The sequence below is a fragment of the Lutjanus erythropterus genome, chromosome 24, assembly GCF_056507025.1.
Source record: "Lutjanus erythropterus isolate fLutEry1 chromosome 24, fLutEry1.hap2, whole genome shotgun sequence".
Taxonomy (NCBI): Eukaryota; Metazoa; Chordata; class Actinopteri; order Lutjaniformes; family Lutjanidae; genus Lutjanus; species Lutjanus erythropterus.
This window is the reverse complement of record NC_139340.1, coordinates 10,645,960-10,670,678: the sequence shown is the minus strand read 5'-3', so window position 1 is coordinate 10,670,678 and position 24,719 is coordinate 10,645,960. Positions and strand designations below refer to the sequence as shown.

The 24,719-nt window shown below is 40.1% G+C and overlaps 1 protein-coding gene across 2 annotated transcripts in view; it reads right to left on the bottom strand.

Annotated features, from left to right (window-relative positions):
• The window catches only part of LOC146304737 (beta-1,3-galactosyltransferase 1-like), a 95,021-nt gene extending 79,798 nt beyond the window's left edge, over positions 1 to 15,223 (bottom strand). For both annotated transcript variants that reach the window (XM_084714002.1, XM_084714003.1), the window contains exon 1: positions 15,025 to 15,223. The gene's annotated coding sequence lies outside the window, so the exon portion shown is untranslated. The remainder of the gene's footprint in view (positions 1 to 15,024) is intronic.
• Between the last annotated feature and the right edge of the window lie 9,496 nt (positions 15,224 to 24,719).

The window sequence follows — 24,719 nt, the reverse complement described above, 5'->3', positions numbered from 1 at the left end:
GAGGCCCCTGCTTATTTCAGTGTAACAATACCAAGACACATTTTGCACATTACAAATGTGCTGCTCAGTTAGGAAGCAGTGGCACTAGTGTGCAAAAAAAGTGTCAAATATATGGCATTACTGGAATATAAACCCATGTTGTAGAAAGATGTTTCAACATATTGCTGGTGTTTCCACCCTTACTCGACATTATCGTTTTACAGACATTACAACTAGCACTATTGTTCTCTTTCTTTGTGAAATGAAACCACACTTTGAACCATTTCTTTGACTTCTTCTTGTTGCAAATTTCCAGGAGGGGAGACACAGGCGTTTGACAGTATTGTTTTGCAAAGCACAACTGTCAGAAAAACATGCCAGTATTGATAAAAGGAACGGATAAGCTCAGGGGCAAACACTTTTGATGGATCAGACAATTTGGAACCAGTTCTCAACTGGACCAGTTCTCAACTCCCAACCCTATTAATAAAACATTAAATCTGATTTTAATATCTTGTTTTTATCTTAGAGAATCATTCTTGCTACTTGCTACCATACTTGCAGGTAAATATAATGACAATATTTAGCCTTCATTTGGTTTGTATTTGGATTTTTCTTCCTTATAGGTCCTCTACAAATGTCAACACATATTTACAGCCATAAAATTAATGTAAAAAAGCATTTTTAGCTGTGAAAGGCTGTCAACATTTGAGCAAAAACTGTCTTGACTGACCTATCTTCGAACGAATCCTTCTGTAAACAAACTCAATGGTAGTGTGACAATTGAAACAGCAGAAAACACACTTCTCTTATGAACTGACACTTCAAGACACACTTTTTCTTCTCAGACATCACTTCCCTACCTTCATTCATGACTACTTTGACTGCACTGCAAGTATAACCAGTTTATCTCCAAATTTCCCAATACTCTATCTCTATCCTCTCTCCTCTCTGTCTCGCAGCTTACAGTGTGAAAATCGATGATAGTGACAGAGCGTGGGAGGCAGAGGCTGCCAGAACAGTGTCATCCAGAGTCGCTGATGTCACCTCCACTGTATCCTGAACCGGGAGCGCTGCCAAAGTGCGACTTTTTACCGCTGAATCAGCCAGCACTCAGCCTGGCAACCATGGTGATGTGCACCATGGGATGCCTCTAAGTGTCATTAACTGGCATGGATGAGTGTTGGTCGTGGCAGGGCACCTCCACATGCTTTCTGCCATCACACACACACACCTGGCAGGTGTCAAGGGAGAGACGATACACTCTTAGAAATGAGGGTTCCACAAGGGTTCAAAAGACTCCTTTTTGGAAGAAAGAGTTCTTCAGTTATTGTTGAAATTCTTCTTTCCCTCTTTCGTTAAGGGTTCTTTGTGCCATAACATGAAAGAGTTCTGTGAAAGGGCGTAACCTTTCAGAGATGGTTCTTGTTATAACCCATGATGTTGGATTCTAGGTAGAACTCGCTGAAAGGTTTCCAACAGGAACTGTTATAAAAGGTACTACAAGGAGCCCAAAAGGATTCTCCTATGGAGATAAGCCGAAGAACCCTTTATAGTTCTGGTTAGCACTTTTATTTCTCAGAGTACAGGAGGAAGAGAAGTGTGAAGCAAAGACAGGGAGATGAAGAGGAAGGATAGGGAGCTGATGGGAGGTTTTAAAAGAGGAATAAGTGCGAGGGCACACCGGGAGCAGAACTCCAGAGAGACAGAGAGTAAGAACCCACAACGCAAGGTGAGAAAGTGAGAAGCAGAGAGAAAGGCAGGCTAGTGAAGTTGGGCTGACTCATTCCCCGAGGCTCATCTGAAAATGCTCTTTCGTCTTCAGTTCTCTGTCTGCCGAATCCACAATAACAGCACGTTGAAAAGACGCGCCATCCTCCACAGGAGAAACAAATAACGGATTCATAAAGAACTGCCTCTTCTTAGCTGAGGTACAGTCCTGGACGTTCTCTGTCTGCGCAGCAGCTTTGAGATGAACACTGACGGCGGGCTCATGGCGTTGGCTGAGAATTTATAAAGCCGTTGCTACTGGCGCTACTGTACTGTGCTGCACATCACAATGCCCAACTTTCATGTATAGAGGATTAGGAAGGATCAGTTTTCTGGATCAATAGGATTATAACTGCCGTTAACCCCTCTGAGATGAAAGAATCACAACCTACAGAGAAAACAAAAGTATGTACAAATAAAAAAGTCTGTCACGGGGTGGAAGGAGGACAGCTCTGCCAGTACTTTGCACACCAAAACAAACAGTTATTCCAAGCAGGAATAATCTGTACTTGGAAGCAGACAAAAACCAAACTGCCCACGGCACTGCGTTACCAAAAGCACTCTGGAAAAGCAAGAAAAGAAAGCTGTGATTGTTCAAAGAGCCCAAATAGAAAAATCACTCTCTGTAATTGGCCTGCCTTTCTTTCCTCTCTGCCTCTAGAGAAACATGCGTGAATACGTGCACACAGAGACATGTCTTCCAGACTCTCACAATAATTGGCTTCTTTGCAGTGTACATACACGAGTCAATAACAACCATCAAATCCACTTTGAGCTGCTTTCAGCCCATTATGTCCACTGAGGCTGAGGCTGTTTAAAACTTACAGCTTGCAGGTAAATTACTGAAAGGCTGCAACTCGCAGTGACCTCACAAACTTACAAAAGAAGAAAGCAAAGAGGAATGTGGTCGGTGTGATGTTTATATGCAAAGACACATACTTTTTACTATTTACCTATGGAGCAGTGTTTAGCTATTATTTTCCTATACATGATTATTTAATGCTTCCTGGTTCAACACAACATCTTTGGCTTGTGTGGATGTCATTAAAACTCATGCTTCAGTCCTACGTTGATGCCAGAATTCTGAAAATGTAACAGTACAAAACTCCTCCTCCCCCCTACTCTACTTACACATAACTCAGAGAAGAAGAAAGCAAAGAGGCATGTGTTCATTGTGTTGTTATGCAAGGACACATACTCTCTACTTATTGATTTATCTGTGTAGCAATGGTTTTGCTATTATTTTTCTGTGATTATTTAATGCTTCCTGATTCAACACAGCAACACTGGCTTGTGTGGGAGGTAAATCTAACCCACGTGGGCAGTCTCTGTAAGCTTTCCCCACACCAGTGTAGAAACACTGCTCTTGACCAGGTGTGTGTGCAAGTATCTGATTTGTGTGTGTGTGTGGATGTGTGTGTGTGTGTGTGTGTGTTTTTTGTGAATTTGACTCACTGAGCAGTGCTCCCACATCAGCCCCCCACTCTCGGCAGCACCAGATGGATCCCCGGGAAATAGTCAGGGAGAAAATTAAGAACAACAGCTGTCAAATCAGTGAGCGAAGTAAGCGGGAGGAAAAAGAAGAAGAACGAGAAGAAGGAGAAAATGGAGGAGGGGTTGAAAAAGAAAAGAAATCCCTGTGAATTCATACAGTCGCACCTCACACAGGTAAAGCCGGATTGACATTCAGCGAACGGCTTATTAGGAAATTTCACGGGAGTCGTGAAGTGATTATCCTGAAGCTGTCAGCTGCAAACAGCATGTCAAAATGCCACCCAGGCATTTCCCCCTCCAGGTGGTTGATGCGTTGCTGCAATGAAAACTAAACATGTGTTCATGAGAGTGATGGCTGATGAGGGAGTCGGGGGCTGGTGTGGTGTTCAGATGGAGGCCAAATAATACACACACAAACACATACCAAACATTAACTCTTAGTCTAATGCATTAGCATCCAAGTGCGCTCGAGTGTGAATGATTCCCTTCTTTCTCCTTATGTTTCTACGTCTGTAAACTGATTTGATGTGTATGGAGCAGCTAATAAGAGGTGTGAATGAATGAAAGTGTGTCATTCTGTCCCCTCCTCCTCCCCCTTTATACTGTCACTCTGAGCTGTTTGATCAGCACAAATCATCCATTATGTATTTCAATCTACATTCACACGGGAAGACAAAGCATCAGGGTTTTTTTTTATAGCACCTTTAAACTCAGAGGCAGTTAAAAATGCATACATTATGCATATATTTTTGCTACTGACTAGTTGCTGAAAGTCAAGAGGGCAAGTCTTATCTAATATGTCACACACGGAGAAGCTGGTACAGTATAGTCACAAGACTTGGTGGTGATAAATTCTCCTCAACGTAAACAACAAATAATTTCTCCAGCACAAACCATGCTGTGATACATGTGTAAAAGGATGTTTTAAGACTACTGTAGGGCCCATCATAAACTCTACACCTTTGATATATTGTCCTCACATTGTACATTATACATTACATTGCTTCACAACAAATCACATCACAGAAACCGAGTTACTTCTACCCAGTCATACATCAGACAGACAAGTGTGAGTAAAAGCTCAGCAGCTTGTCGTGGACAGATGAGGTAACGAGATGCTATTGTGGTGAATCTTTGATTACTTAAACATACTACAAGGAGTTTATAACGGCTTATGAAACTGTCTCAATTTATTACGGACGTTCCTATCTTACCCACATAAGCAAACAGGGCCATCAGCAAGAAGAATGGCTATTCTCTATAGTTATTCTTCATGTCTCTTTGAAATTAGATCATATGCAGGATGGGAAAGCCTGTGTTTACATTTTCACAGGTAAAGTTACAGTGAGTCGGCATATGATGTTATTACAGGTGGTGGTAATAGATGATGTTTGCATTAGCAAGACTGTTGAGCACTAGCAGAGAAACGGCATTGAACAAGAACAAGAGATTCGCTTTTCAGCAGCGGCTGTGAAGGCAACACCTGGGGGTATAAAGCTATGGCTTTCTAACCTCACAGCCCCCACAGACACAAACACCACAGAGCTTTTCATAGTAAAGCTGCTAGCCAAGCTACCACCCAGGTATTAAGATTGGGATCAAGTGTGGACCAACATTAATGTCACCCACTGGTTTGTGAACTGTCGGGGGTTGCCATCTTTTTTTTTGAATGTGGAGCTGGAGCTGGTGGGTGGTGTGCTGTGGCTGGGGTAGCGCTTGTTTTGGCTTGTCTGTTCAGCAGGAAATAATGGTGGAATCTATTGTCTGATATTTTTATGACAGTCGTCTGGGGCTTTTCGGGAGTTAATTCGTTCGACTGCTGTTCATATGTTTGTGAGGATCAGTGCGATTGGAGAGGGAGTGAGAAAGGAAGAGGAAAACAGATGGATACTAAGGGGGGCTAACATGCTGCTTGGAGCCTGCAGTCATACTTATGGTACATGTCTGGTTGTCTGAAAGCCTCACAGAGAAATCATGAGGGCTGAATCTACATTTACAACATTTGTATCGGTACAGATAATTCAAATTCAGGTATCCAAAGTTGGATCAGAACTAATAAAATGTGGATTCTACATGTCTAACAGGTGTCTGCGACACAGTGAATCTCTTATAGGGACATGAATGTGCTTCTAGCAACTGTCAAACCTCCACTAGAGCGCACAGTCTCAAACACCAGCAATTATCCCTATCCTCTGGAGAAACAAAAAAAATGCGGCTAACTTTCAGTGGCCAAAGACATGGTGCCCCAATTTTGACTTGATTTTTGTCTCTTTTCTATTATTTATTTATTCAAATAAAATCTACAACCAAGGAATTATTAGGAATTCATTTACATCGTGATATCCTGTATCCTGGAATCGACAACCGATATGAAAATATATCACCTACAATAATCTATACTATAAGGTCTACCCCGTCCACATTGTGTAGTTTTGGTCTTTTGAGGTTGTTTTTCATGCTTTAGGCTTGGCCCCTTAGTTTAAATTAATGCCACAGCATATAATGATACAGTCTTCTAAACAATAATGTTGTTCCAACTTTGTTCCAACTCCTGCACAGATCCCCTGGTTTTGAAGTTTTGAGATAGAGCCAATTAGACATAGGTAGTGTTTGTAGTCTGAACATTTTTCTTGTAACTCTGACTCACTGACAGACTCGCATCACAAACAATACAGCGAGCTAATCAAAAAACTGGGCAAACATTTGTTTTAGTTGACGTGTGCATAATCAGTGCACAGTGAGTCGTTCCTGCAAGCACAAAAAAGAAGCTCTACTGCAAGAGAATGATGCAGAGGTAATAAACTGTCTTCAGGTGTTGTTTTCGAAAAGATATACAACTTTTCTTCATAACTAGCAACTTTAAAGACATTATTCCATATTCATAATACAATATTTCAAAAGTATCATTCGAGATCTTTTTTATTTACTTTTGTGCAAAGTTTTGCATGAGAAGAACTCTCTTCCAGCTAACTTGAAAATGCAATACAGGCAAAAAAACAAAACAAAAAAACATCTTATTTGTGCAAGGCTTTTCACAGCTTTTACATTTCTGACCTACAATAATTCAATGTAGCTATGAACATAGATACTACACAGCCTACTTACCCATGGTAGTAGCACAAAAATCCAGGAAAATTAAAAAAATTAACAAAATCTGAGCAAGTCAACAAAATCAGGCCCACAAAAGGCACCGCTTCTGTAACGCTGCTGACAGAGCATGAAGCCGTGTGTATGCAGACTCGACCTGCCCACCGGAATCAATGGAAAATAGGTGCAACAAAGCTAACAGGAGACTCAGGAAGATGTCAATCAATTACCGTCTATACCTGCCCACATAGGCCTGAGAAGAGGTATGATCAGCCAGATAAACTGAAAACCACCTGTGTGGGCGTTCACAGGTTCTAACATCAGTGAGAGAGTGTGACATCATGAAATATTTATATATATATATATTCAACAAGTATTTTTTTTAAGGAAAAAGCTTAAAAATTCTGTGATTCCAGCTTCTTAAATGTAAATATTCTCTGTTTTTTTACCTCTCTATGACAGTAAACTGAATATCTTTGGGTTATGGACAAAACAAGACATTTGATGATGTCATTTTGGGCTTTGGGAGACACTGATCAACATTTTACACCATTTTTCTGGGCCAATCAACTAATCCATCAATCAAGAAACTATTCGACAGATTTATTGAGTAGAAACATGCAGAAACAGTTTCCTCTTTTTTTGGTCTGCAAATTATCTCAACAGAACATGAAACAGAAGTTGTGTTTCCAGATGTGCTCTGCTGCTCAGAAACGACACCCAGAGAAGACTTTTCTCCTCTGCGTCGTTCTGAACAGCAGGTTTTTTTGCAGGTCATCACACTTATCGGTGAGCCGAGCTCAACTCAACCGCTGACAACATGAAGTAAGTGACAGGACGGACTCAGGCAAAAGTGAAAATCAGGTGTTTCTTCATGGATCAAGCTTCAGGTCTGCCGCATGTCAGCACTTCGGGTTTCCAATTAAGGACAAAAACGACAAGATGGCTGACAAGATGGAGACAGCTTACAAGTTTGTGAATACTGTTTTACACTTTCAACAAGAACTAGGAAATGTCTCTGAGCTGGCTGTGTGCTGTTCTTTAAGACAATCTGAGCTAATTCAGAGAAAATGCCTCCTTGAATTCAAACAGGCTCTAAAGTGGCTGTTTATTTTCTATTTCTGCATTTATGATGTTATTATTTATTTCTATAGGCTTTTATGCATGCATACATCTCTAATCCTGCTTCATTCGATGGCAGCATTATAATTTATGAACTAGAAAATATACCATTATCCTCGGGAAATCCTCCTGGGTGCTCTCCGTCACCTTTATTATCCTCCCTAATGTATTCTCTCAGGAGCCACCCACCACAGATTTCTCATTTTGATGAAATGACAGGTGAAACTCTTTATGTTAGTTTCCACCTTTCTAACAGTGTGGAAATATACCTGAAATACAGCACTGAGGGTGTTAATTCTGGAAATAAGTAATTTAATGATGACATGTGCCAGCAGCAAAGAATAATAGCAAGCCAAAGTTGTCAATATGCAAAACAACATCCAGTATCTGTATTGTGTAATAAGCTGCAGAGCACATTCCACTGGAATTGTACGAGGGACAAATGGGAAGAGAAAAGCAAACGTGAAAGGAAATATCAGACAAAGTGATTGTTTAGGCGGTGTGTGTGCGCGTGAGCGTGTATGTGTGAGGTGGTTTTGCATGCACGGTTGGACGGTGGCTGAGGGGACTGATTAGTGGCAACATCTTGTGCCAAGCTACTCCTTAGCTGTACTGATTTCACCCAGCTATCTGTATTCATTTATGCATGGAGCGAGCGCGGAGGATGAGTGGTGTGCAAAACAGAATATTTCTCTTCACAGGGTCTCTGTTTCTTTCTCAGTGTTCACCCCTCACTGCTGCTATCTCTTCTGTCGCCCAAGTCCTCATTCTCTTTGCCATTTCACTTCAATATCGTGAGGAATAACGTTTCAAGACTCTCATTTTGTCCTTTCTTTTGTATACGATTCCTAACTAAAAAGAGTACATTGTTGTATTTGGATTTTTAATGCTACTATGCAGCCACCCACTGTTCAGTAACAGTGTTCCTGTGAATAATAACTAAATGACTCTGAGAGGAGCAAAGCATCTCAGAGTGAAAGCAAACTGCAGTGGATTACACATGATCATCAGGCTTTCAGACCCTTTCTCTCTAAATTATGTGCCTCATTTTCAAGGTTGGCTTGGAAAAGGAAAAAACAGAACATGGACGTGTCTGAACATACCTACAGAAGTGTCTTGTTGGATTGAAGGTCCAGTGTGTGAGATTTACAGGGATTTATTGGCAGAATATGGTAGGAATGGAATATAATATTCATACCTATTTTTCATCAGTGTAAAATCACCTATACATACAATTTTTTGTTTTTTCATTACCTTAAAATTGCATTTTATATCTTTACATTTTTTAAAAAGACTGTTTTTTCTAACTAATGCTGTAATTTCAATTTATTATTTTCTATAAATCAAACTACAGGCCTGATTTAAAAAAAACATATCTTCTTCTTTCTCTACACGCATAGAAAGAGATAAAAGAATGCAGTTGCTTGATGCTGCGGTCCTCTCAGGGTGTTTATGGTACAGATGTTAATAATAACATTAACAATGTCTACCTTCTATTCAAGTGTTCCAGTAAGCCAGCATGAACAATAGCAGCAGCTTAATGGAATTCAGCCATCATTGATTTGATTATTTTCACCTTTACGTTTCCCGCTCTGCATGTCAGAATTGTCTTCTGTGAAAAAGGCCTCTGAGTGTATTAACCAGACAACAGTCAAGAGTTTCTTCCTGCTGTTTCTGCCAGCTCACAGACTTACAGTTAATTAACTACAGCGAGTAAATATGCTGGAGACAATGGTCAATATAGCTGCTCAAATCCAAACTTTCTCACTTCAGCTTCTTAAGACACTGCTGATTATGCTGATTAAGTTAGAACTAAAACTGTGGTTCTTTTGCTCTCTCTCAAATCATGATTCTGATATAAAAGGCACACTAATCATTGCGCCCTGCGTGCAGCTGTCACAGCTTTTCTTCTTGTTATGAGGAGAGCTTCATGTCAACAATTAGAGATGACCTGGTTCAGGAGGACTGCAGAGCCCACAAATGGAAAACCCCACGAAGTCAATCAAGTGGACCTGCTTTACTCTGAGCTGATTGCTGCAGAGCTGTTGTACCGCTGCCCGTATATCCTGCACTAACACAGTAATAATGGCCCTGGCACAAACCTTAATGCCTGCTCACTGCCACATTTGTTAACATGGGAACATTAGCAATTGAGTCTGTCACCAACTGTGAATTAACTCACCAAGTTATGCAAACTCAGCATAACACAGCAGGAATGAAGCAGCAGCTGCAGGAACAGTTTACAGTCACCTTGGTGACTTTTCAAACTCCCAGCAACAAATATATGGCAAACATGATAATTAGCATTACAGTTCTGGTGTTTTCGAGCATATATTTGAAGGAGGAATCTGGAATATTTTACTGTAAGAAACCATAAAATGACTTATGATTATAGAAACAGCTGTAATATTCATCTCTGACAACACTACTCCTTTGATAATTCTATTCTGCAGAGATGGGAAGAAACTAAGTACAAATTTTTCAGGTATCTGTACTTCAGTGTTTATTTTTCTAACAACTTTTTACTTTTACTGTCTACATTTTAACACAAATATCGATACTTTCTACTGTACTTTTATACATTTTCAATACAGACGTTACTTTAGTTTTAATGCATTTGAGCAGAATTATTCATTGTTTTTATTTTGCGTCATTGTGCACCAAGTTCTCAAGACTGATATCTACCTAAATGGATTGAACACGACCACATAGAAAAGACTTGATGTAGCCATCCGTACATATCATGCATGACAGATGTAACAAGACGAAAACAATGTAAAAGATGCTTCAAGACAAAATAACATAAAAGACAAGACAAAAATGGCAAGAGAGGGAGGTGCGAGAGGTTGAATCAGGACATGTACATTTACTGGAGTATTTTTTTATACAAGTATCCATATTTCTACTTGAGTAAAGAATGTCTGTACTTTTGCCACCTCTGCCATTCCAGCCCGCACACTGTGCCACTTGTAATTGCCAATTTGTTGCACGTCTTCGGCCCTGCAGAGTCCCTGCAGCCTGCCTGAGCTTCACCAAGTTTAGGGAGGAAAAGCAGGGGGAAACAACTCACTTCAACCATAGGCTGTATATTAAATAGGATTCAAACCTATTTAATATACGGTCAATGGCTCCAGTTCACTTTTGGTGTGCAGTACTCATTTTTGGATGCACAATTGTTACCTATTGCTTTAATAACAAAAATACCAGATTTGATCAAAATACCTGCAGGCAAGAAGAACTCCAGAATGAAAAATTACTCCTCATAATCAGTATTTACCTGATCAATATTCATCTCACTGCAGATGCTTGCGATCTAGCACTCATATCACCACACATTTGTGTTTCAAAACAAAGGGAAAATCAAAATCCCTCTAGTACACACACCAACATATAACACGCACCTTTCGTCCAAATTCCTGGCTCAACAGTAGCTGCTAATGCTGCAGTAGTTAATTCACTATCCTGCCTCAGTGAAGCAGCAGCCCAGAAAAAATGTGTGTAGTTCAGACAGGCAAGCCAAGTGTCCCATTGCTCTCATTAACCAACTAAATAATGATGACAGTAATGACAGTAACTGTAAAACCGAACAAAGTGGACACAGACAGGTGACCAATGGAAAAAGGAAGGAAAGGAAACAACTGAACAAATGAGAAAACAGAGAAACAAAAGGTGCAGATGCTTCCATTAAATCTATAAAGTACAAGTGTCAGAAAAGTCTCAGGTTGCAGGCACATTACTTCTGTATAACATTTTAAAAACTGTCTTTTTGATATGATCATAAATGGTCAGACACAGTAACACAAGTGAAGATGTCACCTTGAGCTCTGAGAACTTCTTCCCAGTTTTTTATGATCTCTTCATGAAAATATCAATGATGAAAACAGAACCTGCAACCAGTGATTCTTTGTATGATGAACAAATCTATTTTTTTTCAATAAATCCCTTTATAATATCAGAAAATAGCCAAAATACCAATCACAATGTCCCAAACCCCATTGTGATGTCTTCAAATGTTGTGTTTTGTCTGACCAATTCAGTTTGCAAACGTATCACAGAGGACAACAAAAAGCATAAAGTAATAATATTTGATAAGTTGGAACCAGAGAATTTTTGCCAGTTTTGCTTTGAGAATTGACTTCAACCAGCAACAGGTTACAAAAGCAGTTGCCAATTAATTTTCTGCCTGAGCAAGTAATTGAATAATTGACTTTTGGTTCTAACTAAAAAATAATTCATTGCAGCCAGTGTGCAATTTGAAAAAAAACAACAACAACAACAAACAGATCAAGGTGCATTTTCCATTTGTTATACTATGGGCAGAGGCTTATCGTGACTTATTGTGAAAAAAGCTAGTATGGCTTATCAACTTCCATCATGAAATGCATTTTTACTCAATAAATTCAATTTGACGAGAAGCAGGGATAACACAAATCTCCACTAGGGATAAAAAATGGATGACCACAGACGGGGCTATCAAAAGCAGAGAGAGGAAAATCCCCCCTATATCCTCCCCAGCTATTCTCATCCAGCTTACAGTATAACCCTGAAACACCATATGATCAATAGCCACTTTGTATTTTGGAAGTGAAATGCACGATAAATTTTCCATACCATGGATGGAGACAGGGCAGACTCACACCAAGTAGCCAATTTAGTACACAAAGATGTCCACTATTTCCCTTCAGTGGGACCCAGAGAGCCAGCAGCTGACAGGATGCTTCAGTAATGTGTGTGCAGGATGTATGACAGTGAATGTCACATATAGTGTGTGCTGGTTAACTGTGGCCCATCAGCAGAAAATCTGTAAAAAAAAATATTACAGCTCATCCTCAGGCTGATAAAATGCTCAAGTAGCAAAATCAATGCTGGAATCCACATAATTATGGTTTATTGATAACTTTCTACTATTGACAACCATCAAGCTAAGCCTATACTGTGGGTCAGCAACCGACGTTGCTGTGTTGCAACCTCTGGAGACACATTTATCATTGTTGTTAGCCTGAAGTGGTTTTTACACTCTCCAGTTGTAAAACAGTGTAGTCTGTACACCAAATAAAAACAAAGAAGTCTTAAGATTTCATCAATTAAAACATGCATCATGGCCTACGTCTACAGCTTGGAACCTTTTCACGCTCATTTTTGCTAGTGGCAAAAAAATTCCAACACTGACTGATACAGCTGTGCAGGGCCAATATCATGCAGATACTATCAGTCGGGCTCTACTCCCTAAAATCATTATCGGCATCGGCCTTAAAATCAAGCATCAGTCGGCTCTATTGTGAAGCAACTTCCAGGCTTTACTGCTGTTGTGCTCCTCTGGAAAATGTGATGTTTAGGATACAATGTCTAAATGATCTACCACTGGCTTTCTGCACACTCAGAGGGAGGTATCAAAAGCAACAGCGTTAACAGTCTCCGGCTTTGTATTCATAACTGAACACAATAAGAAACTGGCTTCAAACTCTGCATTCAAATGGAGCTACAAACAGCACATGGGCCATTAAAGAGCGGGCTGTAATACCGCCCCTCCCTGGCACACCAGCATCTTTTGATTTATTATTGGACTAAACTCCTCACTGTACGATGTAGCAGCCGTGCTGATGTATCCCTGGAGACGCATTGCAATAAAATGAACTGCCATTGTTTTCTTGCAGAACTGTACAAATTGCCTCATCAAAGCCACAACATGGGTCCTCCACCTCTAGCCATTAATCAGTGGGGGAGACGCTGGCACCAAAAAATGCCTTTGCATTTTCCTGAGCTGAGGAGCGCATCAGGCTGACAAGTGTTGTTGTTTCCATGTTTTACTTAGGGAGCCAGAAAATGAAGACCAAGTGGTGTTGTCAAGGCACAAACATCTGAATTTAGTTACTCTTCATACTATGACTGGGTTGCATCAACATGGATTAATTTAATCTAAGATTAGTTCTAATCAGAGTTTAAAGTTAAAGTTTAAGTTTAAGTTTAAAGTTTAAAATGAGTAAATACAGATTCCAGAATCCAGAAATATGTAAAAAAAAATAATAATAATAATAATTTTAATGCTGTCAGGACCTATTAAGTATTAAATTACATTGTTTGCTAGCTAGCTAAAAAGTTGGTTAGTACAGTTAGCCTACTCATGATGGCTTAGCATAAAATTATTTATATTATATTGTTTACTGCAATATAAATTAAAGTTAAACCATGACTTAATCGGGTTTAAAAATGAATCCTTGTTGGTGCAACCCCGCCTGTTTTATTCAAATGATATGGATTTAGTTTCAGGCTCTGAGTGACAGTCAGAGAGGCTCTGTCAGTGTTAATCCCCCTGACCTGTGAGTCAAAGACAAAGACACCGAGCTAAGTGTCTCCTATTAGACACGCCGTTGTTTTAAATGACATTCTACGATGGAAATCTTGCCACCGCCTTCACCCTAAATATGGAACGGATCCATAAATGAACGACACCACTTTGGGAATAAATTAGGACGTGCTGCGGGCTGAATTCTAATGACCGTGTTAACCTTTGCTAACAAAGTTGCATTGACATTCACTTTTCAAAGAGGAGTGAAGGGAAAGAGGGCCTTCTATAATTTCCACTTCACCCCAACTGTTCTTTTAATAATTTCTCACCCTTGTGTTCACAGTTTTTCGTTTCTAATTGGAATGAGAGTTGTGAGGACAAGACACTTGAATTTCATTAAATTACCAAAGATGGATTTCATTCCGCACGCCCATGTGCAGAGTGATTGCGCTATTTTTTGCTCCTGCATGTGCATGGAGGGAGGGAGGGAGGAGGGGGTACCTACTTATGATTGGACCAGACACGAGTCTTGAGTGGACAGTTGAGCTATTGAGCTGATGAGCTCAAAATGCAACATGTATGCAGCAAAAAATGAGATTAGTTCAAATCAATAATTTCCAGGCTTGTGTTGTTTCCACTGCAGCAGACAGAGAGGGTTTGTACAAAGTGTGAGTTATGCAAAAAGCCTGTGACACAACAGGATTTGAGCTCCGCTGCTCTTATACAACAGAGAAAAACAAACAAGCGATCCCCCTGAGTCCCGGCCCGCGTGGCCAGTTAACCTGAAAACACAACGTTCAGACTGGCAACAAATGAAAGTTTCTGTGCGGCTGAGTCCTCGCAAACTAATAGAAAGCACACACTGCAGCATTTATAATTTATTTTTATACTGAGTGAAATATTATTACATTTAATAATGAAGGCTGTGAAGTATTTCTATGGTAACTGCTGTGCTGCACTGTTGTAGATGTTCATAACACCTGTCCTTCGATCCATTTGATGAATACACTATTATGGATACTGAGGTTGGACTTAAAATGGAACCTGGTTTCTGATTGTCCAGAACGATGATATTAATGAGCTCTTGCAGCAGTCAGTGCTGCTGCCAGCATCTGAACTTCACTCATTCATTTGTTTTACATTCTGCATTTCCAGTTTGCTTACTGTTAAATAGTTTTTCCCATGTGTAGCTGTCCACTAATGATGTGCCACGAAAGACAAGCTAACTCTGACCACCAACTGCTGGGCAGCTTTAACAAAAGAAAACTACATCACAACTAAGTTACCTGTCACTTCAGTAGTGCTGACTGGGAGATGTAGTCCAGTGTGCTCCTCACTCAGAGCGTCTCTGTCCTCCGTTCTGTCTCCTGAATATACTCCCAAACAGACGTACCCAGACTGCCGTGGAGCCGTTCAGCCTCTCCGTCCACCAGAGGCTGTTTGACAACCTTGCCAAGAAGCTGCTGTGGAGACATGGGGACAGGAATAGGAATAGGATAGGACAAGAATATGTACATCTTGTATTTCACATCATTTTGCCAATTTTGTCAATGGTCAAACTCAAAGCCTAAGATGACGTCCTTGATTGTCCTTTTTAACACAAAACTCAAAGATATTTAGTTTACTGTCAAAAAAGAGTAAAGAAACAAAATAAATTACATTTAAGATGCTGAAATCAGAGGATTTAGACTTTTTTTCTTTAAAAAAATTAATCAAACAGATTAATCAATTATCAAAAAAGTTACCAATTAATTTAATCCTGATTATATCCAGATGCTTTTAGAAGGTCCGGACAACAAAAAAAAAAAAACGTATTAAATATGATTTTTGCAAAGAGGAGCCAAGCCACATTTGGTGGTGATTTGGAATGTGATTCTAATTGTACAGATGCGTCACAGTCTAGACGCTAGAGTGTCTTTTGTGTCACTTGTAGTGCAACATACAACAACAACATCAAATCCAGACTAACGAAAGTGCATCAGAGCAGCTGAGCAGAATCTATGCTGGTACTTTCAGAGTGGTATGGGGGACAACACAGAGAACACAGAGGCACCTTCTGGATCAAGCGTCATCAGTGTAAGTAGTAACTGAAGCCTACATCATTACTGCTGCAACCCATGCAAGAAGGTCTGTGATGTCTGGAAACACAAATCTGATCTGGTCACTTGCAAATAACTTTCTGGATCTTACAATGATTATAATAACCAGGTTAAAGACGATCAAAGACAATTAGCTTCAGGCACGATACACCAATTTGACCAACAGTGTCCTGCTGGGAGTGAATAGGATAACCAACTCTCTGCTCTTAAATGTATACCATGCATTTTCATATACATCTTTACATCAGATGCATTACCCATTTTTGAAGCCACAAACTCTGCTCTCAACAAAGGAAAATTGATTAAAAAAGAAGGAATTGTTGGAGAATACTTATATTAAAAATGGAAGGAGATCATAGGCATCAGTTTTATTTTTTGACAATGCTCACTGTCAGTATGGTAGAGAAGTAAGAATTTATTTTTGAATCCTCAAATGCCCCCTTTGATTATCGCAAAGAGGGCACAGCTGAGTCAAACTATGTTTTCAAACTGGCTTCATCCTTCCCCCTAAAATCCCAAAAATATTCTTTCTGTGAACCTCAGCCTCTAAATCCTGGCTGCCAATCCAGCGACAATCCCTCTCACACTGAGAGCTTTTCACATAAAAGAACAGCTTCCCACCAATTCACTAAATATAAACCGTGATGTCACACAGTGTGGGCTCTGAAGAGTTATGTCCAGGCTTGATTGCCGTCCGTTTCTCATAATTACTGTGTTGCACTTGTTGCCCGCAGAGCGCGGCTCGTCTTCCATTGGGGCTGTCGTCAGCTCACCTCTATCAGCCAAGGGTGCTGGGAAATCAGCCAGGGAGAGGTAGAATAATGGCGTTTGCATGGCAGCATCTCACACCTCAATAAACACAGAGAAATGTAAATGGAAAAGGTATTGCTCTGGCGTGGGTACAACAGATGGTGACCTCCTGCTTCAGAAAACTTGTGGGGAGATGGAGGAAAGGCATTGCAACACAGGTGCTGGAGACAGAGGGCGTAAAGGCTTAAAATGACGTTTCCATTTACTTTGACTGAGCTTGAAGGTTCCTCGAGCGACACGGCTTTGCCAGCCTTATTTGAGAACTCGACCATCAAATAATCTTTTTTTTTTTTTTTTTTTATCAATTTGATCAAAATGTCAAGATCCACCGAAAATGTCACTTCAAAAATAACCTCAAATAAAATCCTCAGAGGAAGCGATTTTGACAGTGAGGGATTCGAAATGAACTCAACAGCGCAGTTTGATGGAAACCAATATGGTGACAAACATTAGCTGCACTAATCTGAGGCTCTTTATTGCTTCTGAGAGTTACAGTGTAAAGAGCATTATAAAGGCATACACTGGAGATTATGTCGCTAATCTGTCCCGACAACTACACTGTCATTGATTATTAAAGGCCCAATCCATAATCCAAAAGCACACAGAGGGGATGCGTCACTGCTGAAAACCTTCTGTAAGCATTCATTTATTGGCAGGATACAAAGATTGATAGCTGGGAGTGTTGATAACAAGTTTGTGATGTGTACTTGGATGCTAGTAGAATACAGCTTAGTATTATGTAGTAATAAAAGCAGATTTCTCAGCCTCTAATCCTTGAAAAAGCAATATCTACAGTATTAGTGACATTTTAAAGCATACTTTGGGGCTTATGGGAAAGTCAGACAGTGTTGTGGCTGGACTTCAGCCTTCACAATCTATATTGATTAGAATGAAAAATAATGAAATAAAGCAAGAATAAAATGTCATCCCAGTGACATTAAAGTTCAATATGATATTAATCTGATGTAAGACAAAGCTGTCTTTTCACTAGCCCAAATGGAAAGTAAAAGGCCAAAATGTCATCAGCAGAGAAATCACTCATTAATAATGAACTGAAGACCCACTTAGTGAGGAAAGTAATGATATCCAAGGGGGGTTGATACAGAAAATTACAATATTTTACTGCATCATAACTGTTAAACTACAGGAGAGATGGACAACTAGCAACCCCAGGCCACATACAGCCTGCCAAAGCTTCCACCCAGCCTGCAGAGTGGCCGCTGATGCAGTATTGCAATATTTACATATTCACAGTATTATGAACTGAGTGTATATAAGTCAGGTCACAACAAACCATTATAAATGAAGAACTGTGGCACTACAGAGATGCACAGGCCTACAAATCATATTCTCCAGACCTGGGGGAACATGCTTGTTTGATACAGGCTCCAACAAAAACACATCATCATCATATTTATATTTTTCATCTAAACTGAAATGCAAAAATCACCATCCCCACTAAAACTGTTACTCATATTGCAATCGCATTAACTGTCAAAATAATCTAAATGTGATTTTTTTTTTGCATGTTGTTCAGAGATAGCGCATATCGTGATAGGTAGTGAGTTATTGCTAATGCAAACCAAAGATTTCCTCCTGCTGCAGCAACACGAATTGACTTTTATAATGAAGTAGGCTAATAATATTGCTACCATTCATCAGAAATGCTTGAACAAAACAAGACAACAGTCATTTTCAGCATTTTCTGACAGCATATCAGTTTGAATTATTGCAGGGAGTAATGAAACAAGGAGGAGGCCACATTAAGCTGCAGTCCTGTATTATTAAACTACATTGTTGATTGAAAATAAAGAAGGGATGGCTCAGATTACTTGAAGTGGGGTTGCATGATCAGTACAGTCAGTCATCAGTTAATTCAGATTCACCAAAGTCACACAATAACACAACTAATAGATCATGGCAGCTGTAGGCCAGCAATTCCTGTGTTTTGTGAGATAAAATTACTGTTTTTCCTTAAGGTTGCTTTGCCTACAGTAATATTTGGCTGACATAACAGTGGTTTCCTGTCATAAAAGGCTGTCTGACGGCAAGGTAAAGTGGTGAAAATATTCTAAATATAGTGTACACTTGTGTCTTTTTCTAGTTAGCTAAAATATGTTTGCTGCTGACCCTGTCCATAGCACTTTGTTGCTTAGCTTCCATGCTTCTACTCCTGAGTGCTTCACCAAAGTGGGGGGAATGCCAACCAATATCTACTTATTAGTAGTTAATACACTGACTATTGTTAAGTATCTCATACAAGCCCTCACCAAATAATCCAAACTTTCCCTTTAATCTATAATAGAATAAAGTTAACAAAAATGAAATAGCAGCTAATCACTCTCACTGAGCAGCTGTAGAAACTGTCTTCTATCAAAAAGCACAATAGTTCTTTCTTTTCTATCTTTATTCATGCTATAATGACAAGAAAAAAGTGAAATGTGAACTCTTTTAGGACAGATTCTCTTTGTTAGGAAGACATGCTTTCAGTGGTTGCAGATGAAGGAGGAGGGGACGCCTGTCGCAATTAATATCACGCTACTTTTCAGCAGCCTTTTTTTATTATGACATAGGCCTATCATTTGCTGGAACACGAGGAAACTCTGGGTGCCAAAGTCTGAAGCCTGGCATCCGTCTTCCCTCCCCAGACACCTGTAACACTGGCGTCTCCGTACGGTCCAATCCATCCTTTTTCATTTTTCTCCATTAATCTCCCAGCCTGGTAATTCAGTTTTCATTTGTTCCTCATCTTGCAGGCTGGTGTATGCCAAGCCCAACGTAGCGAGACTCGTGCCAGATGACTGCTTAGTGCTTCGCTGTTCTATTTTTTCTTCTTTTTTTCCACAGACAGGAAGCCGGGGGACAGATTAGGCTAACCGCAATTACAGAAGAACAGTGAAGGGGAGGATTCTGCTTCGTTTGTAGTGGACCTCTGCTAACCCTGACTAGTATCTGTGCACCTGGCCCGTCCCTCCTGGGCTCCTGTACTTCACTCAATTAGTGAAGATCCTTTATTGCACCTGTGCCTCCCATTCACCAGTCTGTGCATGCCCTTTCTCTTACCGAAGATGGCAAACATCCAAGAGCATAGCAGAGACAGCCCTTTTATCATTGTCTCTCTTTTTATCTCTCTGTTTCTCCCAGCCTCTCTGATATTCAGACTGCAAACAGTTATCAAAAATAGATACTTTGGATGATTTTTGCAGCACCTGGGAGAACACAAGATTTCTGCTTGCCACTTCCTCTGAATCTAGCGACAGGTGACTGTATTGAAAGCTGAAGATGACAAGGAGAAATCCTACTTAAATTGAGTATGACTGCCAATCTTATTTTTTAAAAAGTGCCATTTTTTTATATTCCCATCCTAAAAATAATCCCGGTTGACCCCTGCAAATCATTTTATGAGAAGCAGACACTTTTGCATTACAGATGATGCATCACTGAGAGAAGAGCTGGTCTCTGCTGTGATTCACACGTTATAACAAACGCCGCATGTTGGCCTATCACGTTTAGTTGGCCTTGAGGAACTGACTCCCACCGACTCTTTATCATGAAACACAAGCCCCCGTGAAATTGAAGAAAACACAAACTACAGATAACACAAGCAGAGCGCGTAAATTCACTGCACACCCCGCAGCAGAAAGCCAGAGGGGATTTATGGACAGGGGAGACGACTTGCAGTTACGCTATAGGGCGTTTAAGTCCTTTTGTGTTCGCCGTAAAATGAAAATACACTCCCACAGTTTGTTTTGTGCTGAGTTTGTGTTTGTGGAGTCTTTTGTCTGAGGCTTGATATCAGAAGCAGGTATAATAAAGTAAGAGAAAAGCCAGGGCTGTGGAGCTGCAGATAGTCACACAGTTGTTTACACATTATATGACTCTTGCTCCCAAAAATGATTCTAACTTTTTCTGCGCAGTAGATAAATAATACTCACTGATCATTTGCTTTTGTTGATGTGTTTCAAATGAGTAAATGTATAATGCCATCTTACTTTGTTACTTTGCTCACTCTGCACTAACAGAGATAACCCACCAGTAGATTTTAAAAGATGGTTAAACTCTACAGATTTCATTAACGATCCCATATTGTGTATAATGAATTCTGTGTAATGGATGATTAGCTTTTCAGTTCATATTTATGTCTACAGCACATCACCTGTCTTCTTATCAAGCTTCAAAATCACAGTGAAGACGCTTCCATGTGTTTTTACCATACACCCCTGGGCTATTATAATGATCAACACAACACCACAGTAAAAAGTGTTGCACAGCTCCATAAAACTGCAGGTGACAGTTAACTACTGAGCTGCAGCGTGAGGAAAGAAAGCATAAACAAGCCAGTATGAACTAAAACAAATAAAATATGGAGCATAAAGGAATATAAAAGTTCAAACAATAAAACCGAAGTCAGTAAAATAGAAAATGGCAGAGTAAAAGGAGTCATAAAAAGATTTTTGCATAAAGGTTGATTTGCAGCAAGATTTAAAGGGAAAGACAAACTTAACATGTCTAAAGGGTTCAGTGGAGAGCTCCCTAGCTGAGGATCCCTGAGCTGAAAAGTGCAAATAGCAGTCACACAGACAGTGTAATCTGAGGTCAAAGTCGCTGCTTTTGTGAGAGAAAATGAAGTGCTGTGCTTTCGTTACCTCGCCATGAGCCACTGATATCTACAGAGGATGTGGATCCTTATGGAGGCTGCAATGTTGTGCCACCATGTTTCTGCAGTAGCCCAGGCTGGACAAACCAAACACTGACTCTGAATAAGGCCTTTTGCCTGTTGCGCAAGTTTGGCAGCCACCGCAGGTTCTCCTACATGCTTGGAAGGGGAGAGTGAGTCAAGGTGTTTGCAATATACAAGTTCACCATTGGATGCCACTAAATTCTACACACTGGTCCTTTAACAGACTGGATTAAATACCAGGCAGCAGAGAGCAACCTCAGTGTTATATTTTATAATCTACATCAAATTTTCTTCAATGTCCTATTTATGTTAATGTTAATATTTAGATTCATTAAGATTATACAGAAAAGAGTTTATTCAATAAATATTGTTTGTTTATACATAATTCTGTATAGATCTACTTATTATAGGACTGGCAGATGGAGCAAATTGTTTTAAAGAAGGGGCACTGAGTTGCCAGGAGTGGTTATGTGGAAATGGCAAATGGCTCACTGATCAGGTAAGAGGGCCTCTTGGCAGAATTTTGCTTAGGGCCTTTAGAAGTTGAAATTCACAAAAGGGTGCAGCAGTGCCACTATTCTATTCTGGAGCCATGAAAAAAAATGGCAGTTTGGCCTGACCAACCACAGCAGGCACAACACAACCAGTGAGATTTAGATCTAAAGTGAAGGGTGCAGAAGCCTCAAAGGCCAAACTCAGATCTAGCTCAGTGAAAATCTAACAGTTACCCAAATTAACAGGGGGCAGGAGATTATTAGTTTTTTTATTTTCATTTTTACTTGAAATTCAAAATCTGAAGTCAGTCTCAATATGTTTATGGGATCCAGATTGGAGAGAAAGTGAGGCCAAAATTTGAGAAAACATCTTTATGGAGTGTGGCTGGGATCAGATGAAGTGAGCAATCAAAAGATTTCACATGTGAGACAGATATTTCATTATACCACAGGCTGTGTGTCGTGGGTCTAACATTTGATTTGTCTAATTGTCACTAATTCATTATCATCATAATGGCCGTGCTCGCTCATCAGTAATCATCAAGCAATTACATCAGTAACATAATGTACATTCACATTTGAAAGATTTTATCATGGCAAAATCTAAATCCAAATCAAATGAAATAGTTTTTTTCACCATTTAAATGGTTCTTTAATTTACTGCTAAAATACCTGTTAGCTACTTTAATTGGTTGTTGTACTGGGACTAGTTTTATGGTTCAGTAAAACACAACCAAAACTACAATCCTAGCCAATTCACAAAACTCTGCAGACCAGTTGAGCACAATTCCTCTGAATGATGTGGAAAAATATAGAGAATGGCACTGAAACCCGCTATAACTTAACAACAAGTTAGGATCACCAGCAGGTCGGGGCTTCTGGGAGACTGCTCGCTGTTAGCAAATACTGCCTGGCCTGTTATTATAGAGTCCTGGCTGTTCTCATCAGCATTCACTCAGGGGAGCACCTGCTGCTGAGGTGGATGCTCCACGAGTTATTGGATTGCTAATCTCTTCCTGGGAGGCCTTTTCAGCCAGGCGGACAGATGAGGGTGGAAAAGGCAATAAGCCATCTACGGGGACTGGCTGATGATAAACTTGAGTGAGGCAGCAACAGAAGTGGGGGTGGGGGGGGTTGAGAAACGTATGTCCATATACACGACTAAGGTGGGGAAGGATGGCTGTCTGGCTTGCTAGGACACGGCTGCCTCCTGATTTCCTTCTCCACAGCCACAGAGTTATTGCTTTTATTTGAAGACCGCTCCGGCTTTCTCCCTCAATAGATCATAGCACTCGATAAAGCGATGGAGAGGGGGGGTTCGGGTGATTGGGGAGGAGGAGGGGTGCTGAATCTGAATCTGCCATCTACGTTGCATACTTCCTATAGCCTGAACTGATCTCCAGCACCACTGATTGCTCTCTTAATGGTGATGAATGCACAGGAAATGGCAGGCCTACTGCCACAGATTCAGTGATGGAAGGCAGCAATAACTCTATATCATGGGAGCCGTCCACGATGTGCAGGCACGACATTGCACATAAAGCAAAATGTCATCATGGAAACACTAAAATGAGTGGTAACAGTCTTACAAAAGGGTTATGCTCACAGTGTTACCTGATAAGATGAGAGGTTGAGCATATACACAAAGCTTACTAGAGCTCATTTACCTTTGCCTGTGATTGAAGTGTTTGTCCTCATCTTTTTTCAGTTCAAACTTAGAGATGATTAACCATGCTTGATATTAACAGCTGTCCCAGATAACTGAAATGCCTCAAAGGTCCCTTTAGACTGTGCATTTCTGGGCTGTCCCAGATCAAAATTGACAAACATGAGAAAACATGATGAAATCTTTGGTCGTCAGTCAAAAACAATGGTTCTGCACAGCGAGACACTGATGGCCGATTTAGTGCTTTGGCAGCCAAATACAGTCTGAGTCAGAGTCGCTCTCCTCCTCATCCTTTTTTGAGGTTTTTCATGCATAGAAGTGTCATTGCTGTGGCCAAAGCTTGTTTATTGTTTTGCTACATTTTGAAACCATAAAGCAGCATCTTATTGTGCTACAATCACCAGACATTCGTCACACAATCGATGACTGATGACCAACACTACTAACTGTGCAGCACAGCACTGTAAGGGGACCCAGCTCAGGGTTTTTTTGTTTGTTTGTTTCCTCGCAGAGATTATCACCTTTTGGTTAGCTGGTGAACATGGACAAAACAAAGTCCTTACAGAAGACAAATGCTTGGCTCTATGGGTGGCTATGTCAGTCTGTCGGTTGGTCCACCGCTTTGGTCCAGACTGAAACAACTACTGGATGGATTACCATTACCAATTTGTACAAACATTAAGGGGTTCCCATAATGATGCATAACTTTGACGATCCCTAAACTTCTCCTCAAATTAATCTGCTAGATTAATTATGAAGAAATTTTGATACAGACTGAATCTGTTAACTTTTCATGTAGCACATCATCAGGTAGACATTTCAATGTGATGAATACTTTGGTTTATGATCAAATACAAATTACATTCCCATGAGCCTCTGCTGTGCACTACACTACACTAAAATGGTGAACATGGTAAACATTATACCTGCTAAATATCAGCATGTTGGCATTGTCATTGTGAACATGTTATGCTCATTTATCCAGGCCCAGATCTACAAGGGTGCAAAAGCATACACTGCACCCTCAGCTGAAATTTGAATAATAAATGCCATTCTGATTCATAAAGCAAACTATTAGTGAAAAGGAACAACACTCTGTATTCATTAAAATACTACTTTTTCAGTTTTTTTTCCAGCATTATCTGTTCACAGGAACCATACTTGGGCACATAACACCTATTTCATCGCTATTGGCGGACAGCACTGTAGGCCCTAGTGCACCCCACTAATT